Source organism: Maniola hyperantus, chromosome 5, assembly GCF_902806685.2.
Source record: "Maniola hyperantus chromosome 5, iAphHyp1.2, whole genome shotgun sequence".
Lineage (NCBI taxonomy): Eukaryota > Metazoa > Arthropoda > Insecta > Lepidoptera > Nymphalidae > Maniola > Maniola hyperantus.
The window spans coordinates 7,655,893-7,677,218 of NC_048540.1; the positions used below are offsets into that span (position 1 = coordinate 7,655,893).

General features: G+C 35.0%; 2 protein-coding genes and 1 long non-coding RNA gene across 4 annotated transcripts in view; 2 read left to right on the plus strand and 1 right to left on the minus strand.

Annotated features, from left to right (window-relative positions):
- Positions 1–21,326, plus strand: part of Syn (synapsin) — a 111,385-nt gene that overhangs the window by 33,652 nt on the left and 56,407 nt on the right. The window lies entirely within an intron of this gene.
- The window catches only part of Timp (Tissue inhibitor of metalloproteases), a 77,025-nt gene that overhangs the window by 20,755 nt on the left and 34,944 nt on the right, over positions 1–21,326 (minus strand). The window lies entirely within an intron of this gene.
- LOC138402419 (uncharacterized) lies at positions 1,866–3,902 on the plus strand. Its single transcript, XR_011236796.1, has 2 exons — positions 1,866–2,077; positions 3,672–3,902. It is a non-coding gene; the product is annotated as an uncharacterized lncRNA (long non-coding RNA).

The following is a 21,326-nucleotide window of genomic DNA, read 5'->3' on the forward strand; positions in this document are numbered from 1 at the left end:
ATTTTGAATCATTATAGGTAGTAAGTTAATCTACTTTAATCTACTTTGTATGGGATTATAATATACAAAACAACGCGCTCGTGTCAAGTTGTTATTGTCACGGTAGAAAGTGACAAAATACGCTGCGAAACTTATTGCGAAAAATAAATCCGTATTTACTCGCAACATTATGCGTCCTGAATAACGAGTTACATATAAGGAAAGTAAATAAAAACCGTTTCGGAACATTTTTATTATTATTTCTATTTAACATGATGTTGTCATTCTGTGGAAGTCTACTGCTGAATATAGGCTTTCTCTAATGAGCGCCACCGCACCCTACCCTCAGCCTTCTAATGCAGCCGCTTCCCACCCCCTCTTGACGTCGTCAGTCCATCGTGTCGGAATAAGCTCCGCCTAATAGATTGAGCGAACTTTTCGTAGGACTTTACGGTTTCAATTGCCATGACGAGTAAGTATGATCCTTCGCTAATAACTAGTTCAGTATAACAGCAAATACCAGTTTAACGCTTTGAGCTAATTATCATTATTTATTATAATATAATGTGGATTAATTGTACAATTTCTACAATAAACTAAATTGTCAGGTTTACATCTAGTGCTATTCTTTTTCGTAGCGAGTAATATCAAAGAGATAGCTGTATATATTTTAGACTTACGACTTTAGTTTAGAACAAAGGTTGAGTAAAAGATAATGGCCACAATGTAAACTTAGCACAAAAAATTATAAATACCGACTGAGTAGGTAGTAGTACGCAAGTTGCAATGAATGTCCTCCAGTAACAGTTTTCCCTTTTAGGCGTATTATTTGTTAATATGAAAATCACGTTTGCAATTTTAGGTTAATAATGCAAATTGTTGTCGGAGAAAACACGTGCAATTAAAATCGCCTATTATAATACGAGTAACGTTCTATAAATATTTATGAGTTACAATGAGTCATGACATCGCAATGGGTTCACATTTGACATTACGTTATACCTACCTAACATTTTTTTATTATTCGATTACAAGTGCTCATCGAGTTCATCAGGTGGTAGGTGACCCATCATAGTTGCTTCTATTAGGATTCTATGAGTCATCGTACCTACCACCCTTAGCACCAGCTCTGAGTTTATTTAGAGATAATGGCTAAAAAGTAAAAAGATTTTTCCAAATCAATTAGGTATTTTCTCTTCCTCTATTTAGTTTGAACTTATTTTGTTATTCTCAAAACCTGGTTCTGATCCTTAAATTCTGGGATTAGTACCTAATAATATGCTTTGAAAGATATGAAAGGCTTTCACCGCCCAAGATGTGAATCTCAAGCGTACAAAGAAACCTTTAGACCTAGAACGCACTAGGAGATATATGACAGATCATTTCGTTTTTTTTATGCTGTAAGGTCCACAGTCTACGGTCAACATTGTTTCCCACGTCACACAGCGTGGATTTAAGTTTCTAAAAATCCCATGGGAACTCTTTTATTTTTCGGGACAAAAAGTAGCATAAGTATATCCAACACTGGGATGCAAACTACCTCTGTACCAAATTTCGCCAAAATCGGTAAACGGATGGGCCGTGAAAAACTAGCAACCAGACAGGCAGACAGACAGACATACTTTCGCATTTATAATATTAGAGTTAATATGAATAAGTATCAGTACCCTTATAATAAATGCGAAAGTGTGTTTGAATGTTGGTTTGTCCTTTAATCACGTCGCAACGGTGCAACGGATTGACGTGATTTTTTGCATTAACCCAAAATTTTACCCATAGATAAAGACCTGGAGAGTGACATAGGCTACTTTTTATCCCGGAAAATCAAAGAGTTCCCATGCGATTTTTAAAAACAAAAACCTAATTCCACGCGGACGAAGCTATACTAGCGGCACGCTATGATGGCCGGTTTGACGTTTGTCCGCTCATGAAGTTCCGTATTAATTGATAACGACTTTGAAGGAAATAATTGTATTACTTTATTGACGATAGTGATGTGCAGAGATTCATAAATTTTATCGAATGTAGTTTTAGGTTTAGGACTCAAAATTTATTTATTAAATTGATTTCTTAAATGTATACAAGTGTAGAAAAATCAGTTTGCACCATTTAAGGGGTGAATGTACTTGTGAATATGAACAATTTTCACTATGTGGACAAACCTCTGAAATCGCAAAAAAATATCAATAAATTTTTAAAAATGGAATCTAATACGATCGTCACATAGGATCGCTGGCTAGCACAACTACTACCTCCGGCAAACTCGCGTCAATGCTCAATGCAAAACAAAGCAGTTTCGAATTGACGTTGCTTCGAAAAGTATAAACTGTCAGTGCAATGCGATTGTGATATAGTTTTGACCTGGCTTTGGATTTCAAATATTGATACTGCATTACTGTTGACCCTTGCTCGTTAATTTGGACTCTGTTCAAGCCCTTTGTTGTGGATTTCGTCGATATGACCGAACGTACGCAGAGAACTGTTCTAAATAGTCAGACACGTGAGTTCCTAATACGCCTTCGTAACTATTTCGATCGTGAAGCTCAAAATGGAGGGCCAATTTTACCTATAACGTCAGTGGTTGAACGCGTAGCTGATGCGCTTAATATTGGACAACGAACTGTTAGACGGATAACTAAAAAAAAATATGGCGAGACTGGCACAGAAGAAAATAAACTTCACACACCAAAAAAGAGAAAACGAGCAAAACCAGTCGTAGGCATCGATAGCTTTGATGCCGATGCTATCCGAAGACATGTTTACGGCTACTATTTACAGAAGGAGTATCCAACAAGAAAAAAGTTGGTGCATTCACTGAAGGAAGCTGGATTATTCTTCGGTGGGGAAAGTTCTTTAACGAAGATTTTGAAGACCATTGGATTTCGATACAAAAAATGTAACAAACGCAAAATATTGATGGAAAGATTTGATATAGCGATGGCAAGGTATACTTTTTTACGGCAAGTGAAAGAAATCAAAAATTGGCAAAATGTTGTGTTCTTGGATGAAACATGGCTTAATGCTAACCATACTGTAGGCCGTTCTTGGAACGATGACACAGCAGCATCTACTTCCAAAGTTCCTGTAGGAAAAGGATCGCGACTTATAATTTGTCACGCCGGAACCATCAACGGGTTTGTCGAAGGTTCTCTCATGGCTTTTGCGTCAAAAACCACTGGAGACTATCATGAAGACATGAATGGAGAAAAGTTTACTGAATGGTTTACCTCAATGTTGTGTAGCCTCCCTGAACCATCTATTATAATTATGGACAACGCCCCATACCACTCGATGCAAATTGACAAGCCACCTGCCCAATCCCAAAAGAAAGCTGATATCGTCGCATGGCTTCGTAAAAATGGCGTAGATGCAAACATGAATATGTTAAAAGCGGAATTAGTACGTCTTTTAAAAGAAAACAAACCAACCAAGATCCGATACGTCATTGACGAAATAGCATTAGAACATGGGCACAGAGTTATACGGTTACCGCCTTACCATTGTGAGTATAATGCGATTGAGTTGGTGTGGGCTCAAATTAAGGGATATGCTGCAAGACACAATACAGAACCCCCATTTACCACAAAAAAAATGCTAAAATTATTAGAAGAAGCTTGTGAACATGTGACTAAAGGAGACTGGGAAAAGGTTGTGAATAGAACTGTTAAATTAATAAGGGAAGATTATGAAAGAGATGTGAAAATAGATAATATTATAGAAAACGAACATATAATTATTAATGTATGTGATGATAGCAGTGACGACAGTGAAAATAGTAGTATGGACGAATCTGATTAATTATGGCCTTTTGTGGCACCTTTTTCGGTATCTTTTGTATTCATATGTTTCTTGTGTGCATATAAAGTATGTATATTCATTTTCGTTCAAATATTCAGTTCGTTCAAATAAATTAAATAAACATATACATTTTTGTTTTATTAAACCTATTTAATCAGGTACAAAAACAAAACTTAATTGTTTTTTGTTCGAGAATAAATTGACATTCCACATCACTATTGTAATGTGTCAAACCGGCCATCATAGCGTGCCGCTAGTGTAGTTTTTATATAAATTAATGGCCTAATTAAAACTCGACCACATTAACGAAAACATAAAGCAGCAATCACAATGTTGCATCATAACGGTTTCAGTTTAAAAACATTTGTTTCAAAACAAAATTACCTACTTACCTACATAATTAAAAGATTTTCATTTAAACAATCGTTTAGTACTCTGAATTCCCGATGAGCATCCATTTATGGTTGTCCTACCATTTTCCCGTCTCATCAATTAAACGTCTGAAGCTTAGATCAGATAGCATTACATTTCAGATACACACGTCAATTTGTTGAAAGGTCACAACGCATGCGCATAAATAAGCATTATAAAGTTTACACGATAAATTAGCCGTCTGTCCGGTCGCGGCCTTAGGAATTGCATTTAAAGAGATCGCACATGGTCGCACAGTGGCCCCAGCACGATCAATGTAACAATCCTTTTACAGTAATGAGAGATGCGTCGCACTATTTGTACATTAAATCCTCCGCAATCTAGTTGCCTGGAAGAGATCGTTTAAAGTTTATTTTATTTTTTGTTTTTATCTCTCTTTTAGTGCAGAATAAATCACATTTCATTCATTCATACATTTTTACTCGGGCTGCAGGAAATACAAGTTCTGCCAAAGTTGCAAGACCACGCAATGTATTTTTTAATACTGAAGTCTGAAACTTCTTGTGACTTCAAGAGCAGCAGCCGTGGCTGTATTGGGTTTACCAAAGCAAATATTTTGATTGATGACGTAGCTCTGCTCACACATTTTACAACTGGCTTTTTCTGTACTGAAAAAGTCTATTTTTTTCGGTTCTTGCGGCCGTATGCGATCTCTTTAACATCGCTGCACCTATGCGTCAACATTGACTTTCGCAGCTAGCAGCCTTTCCAATAGGAACCGATGCGTTAATAGCTATAGCCTGCAAATAGTACAAGATTTCTCCAATAGAAAGATATTAATAGATGAATTTCGTTCTTATTATTAGTGGAGATGAAATTATTCTATTATTCGTATGAATTTACGGTAGGTATTGTAATAGTATAGAGGCGGGAGAATATAAATTAATCATAGTACGAAATTAAAAAACCAGATCAACAAATACATCAATGTCTCCATACCATATTTGATTTAGTCAGAAGACCTGTAATTGATGTACACAACTGCAAACTAGACAATCAATAACAGTTTTTTTACGCATTAACATAATATTATTTTTCTCAGAATATAATATATGAGAAAAAATGCCTAGGTTGTTGTAAATAACACTCAATTATTCCATCAGATGATAAATTATGGTTCATTTAAATTTTAAGGTTTCTTTTTAATAATACGTGAACAGTCAATGCAGCCAATTGTAAAAATTGTTGTATTTCGAAGTCATCACCAGGCATCAACATAACGACACCTGCAAGGGAAAACATCGTATCTCATTTATCGTAGAGCGCGTCAAAGATTTAAAAAAATCTTATTAATTTCTGTTAAGCCATAAAAATACGCCACCCAACCTTAAAAATGTTTGTCAGCAAGGTAAAATATACACTTTCATATAGTTTATATATTATTATTCTCCTACTTTATTATTTTTAGGGCTCTGTATCACAAAAGGAAAAAAGAAACCCTTACTTCGTTTTCTGTCTGTCTGTCTGTTGGACCGTCGCGTCATCGTGTGTGTCAACTAAACCTATTCTTCTACTTCCCGTTGACCTAGAATCATGGAATTTGGTCGGTAGGTAGGTAGCACAAATAAAGGAATAAATACAAAAACCGTGAATTTGTGGTTATATCACCAAAAAAAAAATGTGTTCATGAACAAATACATAATAAAATTAGTATTTTTAATTTTCAAAGGAAGATAACTTTATCAAGTTGGGTATCATATAAAAGGGCTTTACCTGTACAATTGTTATATTCTAAAACAGTTTTTTTAATGCACAATAGTTTTTAATTTATCATGCAAAATGTCGAAAAAATACCCGAGTACGGAGCCCTCGGTGCGCGAGTATGACTCGCACTTGACCGATTTTTTGTTCACTATGAATATGATTTTAACTCAAAATCGCTAAAAAGCGAGTTACGATGTTTTTCCTGACAGGTGTCGATAATATAATTATGAAAGTCCCACTTCTCAGTCATAGGGGACAGGAATATAAGTGCAATACGGGCTACGCATTTCAGAATTTTTCCTGAATTTTCTCAATATATCAAATAAGTAATCATTTTATGAATATCAACGTAGCTCTTTGTATACTATTTCGTTAATAGATAACGAGCTGATGCCCACGTCTATGTTCGCGTGGATTTAGGTTTTTAAAAATCCTGTGGGAACTCTTTTATTTTCCGTTATAAAAAGTAGCTTACGTCATTCTCCAGGTCTACCCTGTGAAAAAAATCTTGTCAATCCGTTGCTCCGTTGCGACGTGATTGAAGGAAAAACCCACAAACAATCACATTTACAATATTAGTAGTAATATGATTAAGGAAAAATCTTTACAGTGTTCCTATATATCTGTTTAGCATCAGCGTAAACAACGAACGTAGAAAATAGCATTATTGAAGCACGCTCCATCATACCGTATCTAATAATTTCGTAGAAATTCCCTGTATCGCGCGGTACGTTTAGAGCTGCGTCACTCCGAACCTCCTGAATGGACCATGATTCATTGCCATATATTTTTAGTATATTGCGGTATTCGTGTAATTTACTACAGAATACGATCATTCCCACGCCAGTTTATATTTAATTAGTATGATAATAACTAACATATACGACTGTGTGTGTTGTGTGATGTCGATACGAACTAATTCACATTAAAGAGTTGTGAATTGTGACTCATTTGATTTGAGATCGCGTTGTTTTATTACTTACGTTTGTTTTAATAAGTATATTTTAATAGAAAACTATATTGTATTATTACTTTTTTTCAATTTAGTTTTCCTCCCGACTTTTTGTGTTCATCTTCTATACCTACATTTATTAACACTCCTTTGCGTTGTGCAATCGTATAAAAAGACTTGTCTTTCATGGTTTTAACGTAGACTAGCGTCTACGTTAAAAAAAATCCTAGGATATTTTTTTGAAAGTTCCACCTCTGAAAGGATCAAAGAGGAGATGCAAATTTGTATTTTTATTCCCTCATTTGAAGTTCCTTATTTTTCAAGTTAATAAGAAAAACCAGTTTCAGGTATTTTTGATATTGCTCCCCCTCATTATTTTCAAAAATCCCGCTTGAGCGAAGCTGGGGCAGATCAGCTAGTTATAGATAATATTATTATGGTTGTTATTATTGGTTTAGACATTTTATAGATCTATCATTCATAAACAAATGATGTGATGTCTCGCTAAGTTATTGTTACATAAGAGGTTTGCGAGAATAACAAAAACACCTATTTCTGATTGCTTCTCATAAATTTTATTTCAAAATGCCATAAATCTTCCAGCTCCTGTATTTTAATAGCTTTATTAAAATATTGTTTTCCAAGATTATCATCTCCATCCCTTTCAAGTAGCATAGCTAGCATTCAAATGCCATCCTCGTAGAAAATATTGCAATAATGCGGATTTAAACAAAAGAATATTTTATTTTCTCTTTATCGTCTGAGAGTAGTGGTTCGCCCTGAAATACTTGGGCGAAATAAAAATAAAATCGTGCTCTATCGTGGCTGAGTGCCCTCTATCTGTTGCGAGTATCGTTCGGTTTTCACATCTTTTATTCATGGAGTCCCGCTCTCACAGGTTCCCGCATTGTCTACGTGTCTGCAATTATGAAATTTATGCTTTGAGCCCTTTAGGCAGATCACATTAATGGATCGGCTGAGTCATCAGCACAGGCGTGCACGAATAATCAAGGCTGTCCACTTGTTGTGCACAGTGGACTGGTGCTGATTTATTAGACTTGCTATCGAGGTTGATCGATGCGTCTGGCAAATTATCGCAGCTACTAAAAACTGTACCTTCATTCCAACATAAACAATAGTTCCAATTAGCTATTCGGAGCAATGAGCTTGAGTACAGTTCTTCAAAACTGCCTTTTAATTATCTTCTGCATGATTGTACTTACAAAAAAGGTGTTTTGATTGAGTGAGTCGAGATGACCTAATACATCGGTGACGTAAAATGAAACTGATTAATTGAGAATGGAAGTTATACTTTTCGTATGATAATTAACAGAAGCACGTCATGATGGAAAATTGATTTTCTTTTCAAAACATTTGAGACGGTTACTTTAACAACAAGAACATAAGTTAATGGCTTTGAGTTAAACAGTATCTTGTTTGTTCATAAAATATTCGGTAATTAAATATCCATATACCTACGGTTTGCAAAATCTATAATTCACTTACGATTACTTAATATTTATGAATGCTTGCAATAATTCTTAGATATTATCTCTGCGCTTTTATAAGGAGTAAAGCTAACGAATTAGTTTGACATCAATAAGTTAAATAAGCCGCTTGTGAATGCTGCAATATCTATAGTAAGTGACTAGAGGTGACTACCTTACTTGGATGCCTTTAGATCTTGCATTATTGTCATCTCCTTCGATACATCACGGGATTAATCTATGACATAATAAACTTATGACGTTTGAATGCTTCAAAGAAGGCTACAAATAGAGGGTAGGTCCAAGTAGTTAGCCTATCGAGTTTTTCATAGTATTCGATCCGATATATTCTTATGCTCGTAAATTCGTCCGCGTGGACCATATAAATTTAAAACCCCAATTTTACCTTTGAATTATCAAAAAGCCTTTCTTAACGGATGTCTACGTCATAATAGCTATCTGCATGATAAATTTCAGTCCAATCCCTCCAGTAGTTTGAGCTATGCGTTGATCAGTCAGTCGGTCGGGCGGGGCGGTCGCTCGATTATTATGTATATATCTATTTATGTACTATATGGAAGCATATTTTTCGTAACACCCACTAACTTATTTCATAAAGTAGTGATAAAACTTATAAAGCTTAGCATAATATTATTATGCAAAAAGTTTGCAAAGTTTGAGCTTATACAAACACCTATTACATATTCATGAAACTTTAAATTTATTAGGTAATTAAAACTAACAAATTATGTTATCACACCAAACCTTGATGATGCCTTAGTTTTATTAAACGTGGTCATTTTATTACACCGACACATGCAAGGAAAAACATCATATCTCAGTATTCGTAACTTCCTGTAAAGTTAAAGTGAACGCGTTTAACATTAAAAAAACTTGCTTATTAAGTTCTGTTAAACTTTAACGCTATCCAACATGGAAAATATTTGTGAACTAGGGGCATTCTTATAACATATTAATTTTATATAGTTTATATGTTATTATTATAGCTAAGTATTTTATAATTTTTTGATTTTTAGACGATTCAAAAGTACCTGTAAAAGTTTAATTAGATAAAAAATGATTTGGTTTTATTTGATTTTTGGGAGTTACAATTACTTTTAAAATTAAACATGAAATGTATAAAGTGAAATTGTAATTCAGACATGCAATTCAATATTAAGGTCTATTATTTACTTTATTCACTACAGACGAGTCGTAGGGAGGGACCGTGGCGTGTGCAAGTTCCTACAAGAGACTTTATGTCCAGCAGTGGACGTCTATCGGTTGATGATGATGATGATGCTTTACTTTATTATTAAATAAATAAAAATTAAGTCTGAGATACGATGCCAAGATGGAAGTCAATTTAATACGAAATATACTTGCCAAGAACAAGAGGGTATCTTACATTATAATTTTAGTTACATTATATTATTGATGGCAGCCATACGCAAGTAAAAGAGATATACCTTTTTATTATCTTCAGTGAATTCTGACTTACAATCTTTTTCGTAACCTAATTACAACGCGATTGAATTTAGGTTTTAGATATAGGGGTGAGTGAAAAAATGAGCACTCTTTGTTTACCTACTGGCAATATGATTGTAACTCAAAATCGCTAAAAAGTGAGTTACGATGTTTTTCCATGCTTGTGTCGACACGTAACCACTTGTAAAGTTGTAAACTTTGTATTGTTTTGTCTTTGGCCATAAATCAGACATTTAACAATCCAGCGCGCTGTCAAGTCAATAAACTACGATTGGCCGTGTATGTACTCACGATGCGAATATTGCGTAACGTGTAGGTATTGACCGAATCCGTTTCTGAGGAATGTATGGTATATCCGCATTTTAATGGATATTGTGATATAGTTTGACTTTGCGCTGACACAACAAGGAATGAAATGCTCAAGGAATACTGGGCCCTGATTCTCTATGACCATCGATGTATATAACATTCAAATTATATTTTAAAAGATGATGCCCGCGACTTCGTCTAAATTAATTTGGTACAAAGATAGTTTACATCCCGGACATAGATTACTTTTTAACCCGTAAAATCAAAGAGGGGCCACGGGATTTTGAAAACACGAAAGACGAAGTCGCGAGTAGGTACCTACCTATTATATATACTAGTTTTTTATAAAGCAAATATCTTCCTCGGAGAATAATATCGTCGACACGACAACGACAAGAATCTCCCTACTTACCTATCTTTCAATTTTACATCTACAGTCACCCTGTTTTCCTTAGTCAAATACCACCTTATTCTATTTGTAAGTTCAACTGAATGCGCTCATGCAAAACGTGTCCGCATTTCAATGAATTTAAGCGAAAAACGTCCTTCTAAAGTCCAGTGCAATGTCATCAACTTGGACGATTTGTCTCAGAAATGTAGTTCAACTATATTCGTAAAAGGATTTGTGTCGCTCAACCGCGACTGACGCTTTAATAAAACTTGTTGATACTTCTGGTTGTCAGATATGCACTAAGAATTTCATTTCTTGGGGAAAAAAGACGCAATTACAAAATAAGATTTTAAAAAAATCCGTCTTAAAGGTTCCGTACCATCGTAGGTACAAGAAATAGGTACATAAAACTTTTTTCTCATGGTAACCTTTTGAATTTTTTATTATTTGTTGTTATATCGGCAATCACCATTCTGTGAAAATTTCAACTCATGCCTATTACGTTTCATGTAACCCGCAATACAGCACGCTGACAGACAGATGGACAGACGGACGGACGGACAGCGGAGGCTTAGTAATACGGTCCCGTTGGCACCCTTCAGTGACGGAACTCAATAAAATATTATATTCTAATAGTGGTTTTTTGGGGGTTTTTTTTTTTTTAATTCAGATACAAGTTAGCCCTTGACTGCAATCTCACCTGATGGTAAGTGATGATGCAGTCTAAGATGATAGCGGGCTAACCTGGAAGGGGTATGGCAGTTTTTATTAAACACATACCCCTTTGGTTTCTACACGGCATCGTACCGGAACGCTAAATCGCTTGGCGGCACGGCTTTGCCGGTAGGGTGGTAACTAGCCACGGCCGAAGCCTCCCACCAGACCAGATTTTCAACAAATTTTACATAAATTATTGTAGTAAGTATCAAAAGTTATAGACGATATGTATAAACCAGTGATGTGGTCATAACTCTATGGTAAAAACCATAGGTCGAGATGGCAATCGGGGTAAGAGGCGGGGGGACGCCCCGCATACCCGCGCATCACCCGCGCTTCTGTGCGGGTGTGCGGGGCGTTTCCTCCCCGATTGTCATCTCGACCTGTCGCGTACTATACATTATCGAACGCGCAATACACTTGACCAAGAATTTTTACCCATCCCAGAACGCGCCTAAAGAAGTTTTCACTTCAAGAATGAAAACAAAAACAAAAGTAAAATGTAAATATCTGGAAAGTTTAATTAAACACGTAAACTCCAAAGGCAAAGAGCTTTTTGTTTTCTTCTCTCTCGAATATTATGTTTTTTGTCCTAAAGCGTATCTGAATAGAATTTATTTTTATACTAGGTAGATGATGCCCGCGACTTCGTCAGCGTGGATTTAGGGTTTCAAAAACCCCGTGGGAACTCACTGATTTTCCTGGGTAAAAAATAGTCTATGTACATTATAAGTATCTACAGTACCCGGCAGGAAATATTGTACATTGACCTTTAGAAAGGGATATCGGTTTCGTAGAGTGTTGTCTCTGTCGTTGAGACCGACAAAACGTCACATAGGTATGATTGACAGAGCCAACGCTCTACGAAGCCAAAACTTTTTTCTAAAGGTTGATGTACAATATTTCTTGCCGGCTACTGTATAGAGAAGAATTAAAAACAAAGTCTGCCAATCCGCATTTGGCCAGCGTGGCAGACTATGGCCTAAACCCTTCTCACTCTGAGAGGAGACTCATGCTCAGTAGTAGGCCGGTAATGGGTTGATGATGATGATTGTATAGATTGTTACAGCTATACTTACGTTAAGCCTAACTTGTCGGGTTTACGTCGTTTACGAAATTCTTTGATTTTCCGAGTCAAAAGTTGCCAATGGGGCCGATTCTCTTGTACACAATCTCTAAACTAAACTAAATTAACAGGTCTAAATCTAGTGCTATCCTTTTCCACAAGCAACATTATAAAAGGGATAGCAATAGATTTAGACGTGCCATTTTAGTTTAGTTAAGAGATAGTGTACAACGGAATTAGCCACAACGTCATTCCACAGGCTGCAAGGTATCCCTGTGCCTTTCTTCAAAAACGGTTAGGCGTTTCGGTTACTAAAAATCCCGTTGGAAATCTTTGTTTTTCCGGGATTACTTACTTACTTTTAAAAAAGCCTATGTCATTCTTCGGGATGCAAGCTATAACCTGTGTACCTTTCATCAAAATCGGTTGAACGGACGGATGGGCCGTAAAAGCTAGCAAACAGACAGACAAACACACACTTCCGTATTTATACGGATATTAGATAAGAAGGAGTCATATATAAAAATAAAGTGTGAAAACAGCATCGTAATTATGAGCTGACAACAAATTAAATTAGACGTAGTCGCGCTCCTTTGCCGCGCCGATAACATCATTTTGCTTTTAAACAAGTTTAATGAGATACAAAGATTATTCATTATACATCAATATCACTATATAAATTGTGTTAATAATAGTAATCAATTATTAAGTATTATGGCGTTTGTGTACATATCCGTAACATTTAGAATGATTTATATTTTTATGCATAATATTATTTTAAATTATATCTTACCATAATATGAACTTCTACATATTAGATAATAATACGGTTCCAACATAAACCTGCTACCCATTAGTACTAAAACAGATGTTTTAAAAGAACATTTATATATGACTTCGAAATGTTCCGACATAAACTGGACTTTACGACCGGCGAAGTCTTTAAAACGAAGTTTAGGTTATGAAAGAATGCTCAAAACAATTCGAAATACGTTCGCACATAAAACCAGGTGGGTTTGGAAATAAAAAATTAGCCAAGTGAGAGGCATACTCACCCACTGAGGGATTCAAAGCTTGGCAAATAATAAAAATAGCTATTTAGTTAAATTACATAATCCAAATCAAAAACAAATCCTTTTTTGCGACATAAACTATACTTCAACCCAAGGTTTAGGTATAGTTTATACCGCAAAACTACGTTTTTTTGTAAAGACCTTTCAAAAACTGTGCTAGTATAGTTTATATTATACTAATTATATCTGATTTTACAATATGCAAATACATATAAGGGGGGTTATTATATAACGATGTTTTTTGTAATTTTTCGTTACAAATCAAAAGGATTAAATTAAATAAAAATCTATTTTAGAAAGTGCAAATGAAACCCTTTTATATAATACCTATCCCATTTGACCTTGTACCCCAATTTAAAATTTTGACCCCCTGTTATTATTAAATTAGGGCCATTTCGGTCTTAATTTAATAATAATTTAATTTAATTTACTTTTTTTGCACAACCATTATAATTTAAAATTTAAAACTATGTTCATCACAATAACATTAATAGTTATTGAAATAAGCAGACATATATGTGACAGACGGATAGTCATAACTCATAACAAAGGGTAGAATAAGAACCTTTGCCTTTTTTACCATTTTGGTACGGAATCCTAAAAACAGCGTTCGGCCTTCTCCATTCGTTTTTTTTTTCGCTGCTGAATGTTGTAAAGAAAAGTGAGTGCGACCAGTCTGAGACGTATGCGACCTCACCTGTACAAAACGCTGATTTCAAGAAGTATTGCCCTTTGTTATAGGACCCGCCTGCGAGGTGCTTACGACGCCTTTTATTGAGTTTCTGACTTAATGTGACGGCTGCGAACGCGGTGGCAACCTTTGTTAATGCATTTGTTTTTGAATGCCTCTTAAGTATAAAACAAGACATTATTTTCAACTGTACATTCGCTTTGAGCGTATTCATTTATTGAAAAGGGTTTTCTGACAATAGCTTGCGTTTAACACGCAGCTTTTAAGCATAAATTATACAAGATATAAATCAGGGAAATAGGTTTCCATGTCAAGTATTTGTTCAGAATTTCCTTCTTCCTGCGGAAGTCTATAGTCGTTTCCATATCCATTGAGTTATTGTTGAACCGGTTCCCGCTTTCCGAAGTGTCACATTTTCATAGTGCATTAGCATAGTTTCACCAATTCGCGACGCTTCGAGCCGTGGTAGGGAGTAGTTACAACTTACAACACGTGTCGTTTAGATGTTCGTTAAATAGTGTTGTCGTACATCGTCGTGACAGAGCTGATAAATGCCCTTAATACTTAATATGCTGATGGAGACCTTCTTACCTATCTTTTTTTTAATTTGTAGACTAGCACTTGGCTGCAAATTGCAATCAGCCCTGCTGGCAAGTGATGATGTTGCATAAGGATGGAGCGCGTTTACCTAGAAGATCCCTATTCACTCTTCACTTGAATGCACTTGTATTAAAAATGAAAACCTTTTTTAGACATATCTACATTTTTTATAAAAAAATTCTAAAAAGACTAGCATGCCATGACCATAGGTGGTAGGTACCTGTAGTTAAATGTATAACTTTTATTTCAAATCTCTTATAAATATTAATTAAAGATCTGATCGTTACCTATTTACCTATGCGCTCACGCATCGTTTATCCGATTGAGTTAAAACTTTGTACAATTGTTGTTGACACTTTGGTGAAAGTTCCTTTTGCTGATAGTGCTATTTAACACAAGTAAAAATTTAAAAAACGAATAAGAAAATAATATTGCCTATAATGTGAACTTTCATAATCCATGTTAAATAATATCTATAGTTTCTACTTTCTAAGTTCAAACCATGTTAGTACTGTACCTAAAGATACCTACAGGTAAGTGTCGATACTAATTTTAATAATTTTATCGATGTTTTACTTTCTCCCGAGAAATACAGGATGAGGAGAGGCTTGCACCTGTAAGTAGGTACAGTGAAATTAATAATTCGATACTGACAGCGCCATTCCTTTCCAACTCGTTTGCGAGTCGTGAAACGTTACGGAATAATATCTGTATACATTGTGCTATAATAAAATTAATTACCTAATTGAATCGAGTATGACTTTATTATTACTTTTCACGTATTTATTCCGTCTACTTATGAGTTTAGGTTTATTTCGTGGTTTAATAACGACTTAATAATATTTTAATGAAATTATTAATTTGAATTTTATCGATTACTAATTCTACCCAGTTGCAGCGAGAAGATCGAGAAAGCGGGTAGTTCACCTACTGCTTGTGACAGCTCCAACTTCACCTCTTGCAGCACCGCAGTCCCGTCGCGTCGCGACCACGGTTCATGCAAAAGCTGACTGACTGACTGATCTATCAACGCACAGCTCACAGATCTGGATCTGGCCGGATCGAGATAAGAGAGAATTTTTGAAAATTAAATAATGAATAGAATAGGGGTTTGAAATTTGTGTAGTCCACGCCGTGAAGTCGCGAGCATAAGCTAGTCGAAAATAAAATCACTACCTATATTAATCGTGGTACGTTACCTACTACGCGATTTACATTATATATTTTTGCGACAAAGATTATTTTATAAAATAATAAAACATAGCTCAGCTTTAATTACAAAGCATGGACAAAGTTAGAGTTTCAAGCAATGCTTACTGGCACTAGCCGTAGAAGCGCGCAGAAATAGGTAGAAAAATATACGCGTCCGATAGTTATATAAGAACCTACTTGATGAAAAGCCGTCAAGTACTTTGTTTACATCGTATCTACGTTCTGTCCTAGCCACCTACTATAATGTTGCGTGCATCGTGCGAATCTATTCTGTTTCTCTACGTCGCGTCGTAATGGGCACGACCTCGACCCAATTCGCAGACGAACACCTCGTTAAATATTGAGAGCATTCAATATTTTAAACAGTGATTGAGGTGAATGAGGTTATGTCCACAAATAAAACTTGCTTGCACTTAATAATAGGTAATTAATTTGTCATAACTCTGCAATCGGCAACCGCAACATTTTTTATTATGTAATTTTACTACATTATGCTTGCGACATCGTCCGCGAAAGTTTCAGTTTTTAAATATCCCGTGGGAACTCTTTGATTTTCCGGGATAATAATTATATTTAATATCCCGGAGACGGATATAGGCTATATCCGTATCCGGGATGCAAGCCTTCAAAATGGGTTAAACAGAGGGCCATGAAATGCTAGGCAGAAATACTTTCGCATAATGTAATATTAGTATTAGTATTGGCTTAGATATATGATTAATTATAAACGACAAAATGAATTGTAAAATTACGAGTTATGATATTTCTTTACTGACAAGTTGACAACCGAAATGAATTCGCAAGTCATTATTGTTTGTTTTACTTTGTCGGTTACACTTTTTGTTACATAAATTACCGCTGAATCTCGTAATTTAAAACAAGCTGAATATAGAAGCCTAACGAAAAATAATTATTGTAATATTATTCTTTCTTAAAATTATTTTATTAAACTACTAGCTGACCGGGCGAACTTCGTACCGCCTAACAGTCGATTCTTTAATTTCTTTAATACTTTAAATTTTTATCTCTGTAATAACCATCCTCGTACTTCAAGGAATATTATAAAAAAAAGAATTAGCGAAATCGGTTCAGCTGTTCTCGAGATTTGCGATCAGCAACACATTCAGCGATTCATTTTTATATATAGGAGATAGGTACTAAGATCAGAGGTATAGGTTTAATGAAACTGCCATACATACCCCTTCTAAGTTAGACCAAATCCATCTTCGACTGGATCGATTCGATCGGATTCGGTTCACCTACCACCAGGTGAGATCGCAATCAAGGGCTAACTTGTATCGAAATAAAAAAACGTCATCGTCATCAAATGTACCAAATAAGCCATCTTGTAATAATAAAATAAAACAAACAAATCTATTCCAGAATCCAGAGCCACAAACATCATAAATATTTATTCCCTGATTTTATGCTAATGACGAATGAAATGTATGGAAGTAGACGGAGGCACGGCGTGTACAGTTGACACCTGGGTGCGGTAATCTGTTCACGTCTGTCCTGTGTCAAGGCCTATGGGCTTCGATTATCACTTGGCGTAATACTTGCTAATGTCCTGTATCTAATTGTCACATTGGATCATTCTCTCTTGCAGGTTTAGGGATGATTTATGCTAACATGTGGCGGGCACGAGCCGTGCCATGTATGAGGCGCGGACGAGGCACGGAGCAGTTTATGCTACACCGTGATGTGTCCGTGCACGGACGCCACACGGTGAAGAATGAACTGCTTCTTCCAAATGTTCGTGATGTTTTGAATCCATGCCCACCACATGTTAGCATAATTTATTCGTAGGAATGTGGTATGGTGTAGAGGCGGGCGGATTGTATAGATCCGTGTTAGCATCATCCCTTAACCGAACAATTTCTATCTAGGTATCTAGTAGTACAAGATTCCATCCAAAAAGAAATTTAGGCTCGTTTTTGCTTACAACTTGATGTACAGTGTCATACTTCCTTTATATATACATAATTTCCTCTGTAGTACCCGATTTTTATTTGAAACTAGCTGACCCGGCGAACTTCGTACCGCCTATCAGTCGATTTTTTTTAATACTTACAAATTTTTAAATTTTTCTCTCCGTAAGAACCATCCTCGTACTTCAAGGAATATTATAAAAAAGAATTACCGAAATCGGTTCAGCTCACTTCTGTTCCGTGGGTTCAGCTGTTCTCGAAATTTGCGATCAGCAACACATTCAGCATTCAGCGGTTCAATATATAGAGATAAGAATTCCTAGAATTTCCAATTTTGTTCAATGGTGTAAACTTTAACCCCGTTTACGTACCTACGACTTTTAAAATAATGTGTGACATTTTTGACGGTTTACCTCAGTAAACCACATCATTAGTCCGTGACTGAAGACAGTTATTTTATACTTTCTATTGGGAAAATCAGTAGGTACTGTAGTAAAGTGTAAGGAGAAAAATAAAGTCTAGAAGACTACCCTGTATAGTCGGAGAGTTGTGAAAGTTTTCCTTTTTCAATAACTGAAAGAGCTTGTTGAAATTTATTTTCAACAAGCTCTACAAATTCAGGAGCCAGAATAGCAAACATAAAATATCAATTATTTTTCATCTTTCCTAAACTTAGTTTTTTATTTTTTTCTTTGCCTCTTTTATTAAGGGGTGCTAAAACTATTTTCTATCAAATAATACTTATTTTTGTACTCAAATGGTACTCAAAATTAGTTTGGCAACGAACTTCTAAAAATACTTAAAACTCGGTGACTTAAATTGTGAAAACAAGTAACATGTAGGTTTATGCCTCGGCGTGGTTATTTCTGTTTTAGTTACTGAATTTAATTTAAAGATTATACAAAACCGGCCAAGTGCGAGTCAGACTCGCGCACTGAGGGTTCCGTAGTATAGTATTTTAGGACATTTTGCACGATAATTCAAAATGATGCATAAAAACAAATAAAAATCTGTTTTAGAATGCACAGGTGAATACCTTTCATATGATACACCCCACTTGATATAGTTATCTTACTTCGAAAATTGAAAATACTAATTATTAGTTCTTGACCACAATTTAATTTTTCTGTGTGATATAACCCTAAATTCACGGTTTTCAGATTTTTCCCCAAATGTCAGCTATAAGATCTACCTAACTGCCAAATTTCATGATTCTAGGTCAACGGGCGAGTTCCCTGTAGGTTTCTTGACAGACTGGCAGACAGACAGACAGACAGACAACAAAGTGATCCTATAAGGGTTCCGTTTTTCCTTTTGAGGTACGGAACCATAAAAACAGTCTAGGGGCAGGACAGACATAATAAATGTCTGCGTGGAATTGGCGTAGTAAGTAGTCTGAATAGCAGAATTCGAATCATCAGAGTCTAAATCACTGATCTGAGTTGTAAAATTATTTCCTAATTTTGAGGCTCATTTATTAATCTCAATGCGGATTTTATATTATTTGCTATTTATTTGACGCTATTTAAGCTGTACCTATTCATGAAAAATGTTGATGGTGTAAGTGTAGAGATAGAGACTGTTTAACTTCAAGGCACTTGATTTGATTAGTTCTTATCGTAATTCTTGCTAACGCTTGAATCTAATTGTATTTACTGAATCACCGGTTCACAGTAATATTCGTCATATTATTGATCCAGAAGTTATATAAAACTGAAAAACTACATAAATACATAGCTTAGAGATGCTGCAAGGTACTTCTGTGCAGTCTCTTTATCCCTTAATATGTTGTTTCTTTGTTTAATTGTATGCATTAAGGAATTTTGATTAGGTAAGGCTGGGATTCCCTATTGTAAATGTGTTTGTATAAATCTTGCTCATGAAATGTTTTAATTAATGATGCTGAAAACCTCATTGAAATATTAGAATTTATGAGCTAATATTATTATACAAACAAAAGCGCATTTGACTTTTATACTATTAGAGATGGAGAATACAATCGAAATTCAAATTAAAGACTTGCAAATAATGCAACAATTAAAATGCGCGATCAAAACGATCGAAAACGAAAGCGAATTCAAACATTTCATAATCAGCTAAAATACCTAAATTAAATTAAGAAATCCAATGCCTTTATTACGTTTATCTATTTGAATGAATAATATAATAACAAACATTGCAAGATTGAACTTCTAGAGAAATATTATCGTCCACTCTGCTTCTTTACAGTTTACTTAATAAAAAGTATCTTACCTTTAACTGATTATTTTATAAAATAAATCTACTAGCTGTTGCCCGCAACCACGTCCGCTTCCCGCGGAAACTCTTTTTTCCCGTTGATTTTCCGAAAAAAATTTATACAAATCTTGTCCTAATAATTATAAACAGAATAATAAAAGAATAAACCAATTTGGTGTAGTCTTTCGGAAGTTATACGCATACATACCTACATTCATTTTTATTGATATAGATTGTGCGTTATTTATTCAAGCGAATTAATCACAATCTCCTTATTGTGAGCCAAAAATTACATTCACGCTTTTAAATGCTCTAGTTACTGTATTATGAAGTCAGAACAATGATATTAAACCATTAAAACACACACTCATAAATCACTTCAATATGCCAGCTGACGCAAAATCTCAATGGATACGTTCAATGATTCATGTAACAAATTATTTACACGGTTAGTTTGTTCCGCAAATTAATGTAAGACGTTCTATGAATGACATTTTACAGTACGAAGAATTTAAGCGGACACTAAGCCTCTCATTGATTCTTGTGAATCACTTCACCTTTCTTCCCTTTATTGCTGAAGCGGCTGAAGAGGAAAATCCTAATATTAATTAAAATATCGAACAGGAAAATGGAGATCTTTATCTTGATGTATTAATGTATCATATTTTATTTCTTGAAAATTTATCTTCAAATTACCTATCATCATAAACAGCGTTTAACATCCTATTTATTTTGAAAATTTGTAATGTCACGACATATGATAAAACTGCCAAAATTGTGTAAATAACTCGAGCTACGAATAACACCATTGTTACGTATAAAAGGAAAAATATACTGTGCAAACATCCCATACCTACTCTGACTTTTTATGGGGAATGAGTGAAGACTACTTAAAAACAATGGAATGAAGATTTTTATGATGACCCTTTGAAGAACGTGTTTTTTATTTTATTTTCAGTGGTAACAACTGTACGGTTTCGTCAATCCATGACGTTAAAATAATAATGAAACCCGTTTTAAAAGTTCACTGCTGAAGGTCGTCTGAACATATTGTAATTGTCGCCAACACAATTTATTATTTGCGAATGCATACAAGAATAATACTAATATTTTTTTTATGGCAGGAACATATTTACAATACGTTATCCTATCTCATGCCACACAAATTCAGTCCAATAAAATTGCAGGATTTTCTGTGCCCAATAGCGTAGACCTCAGAATGAATAAACTTTAAAAATCAGAAGTTCAAGACCAGGTA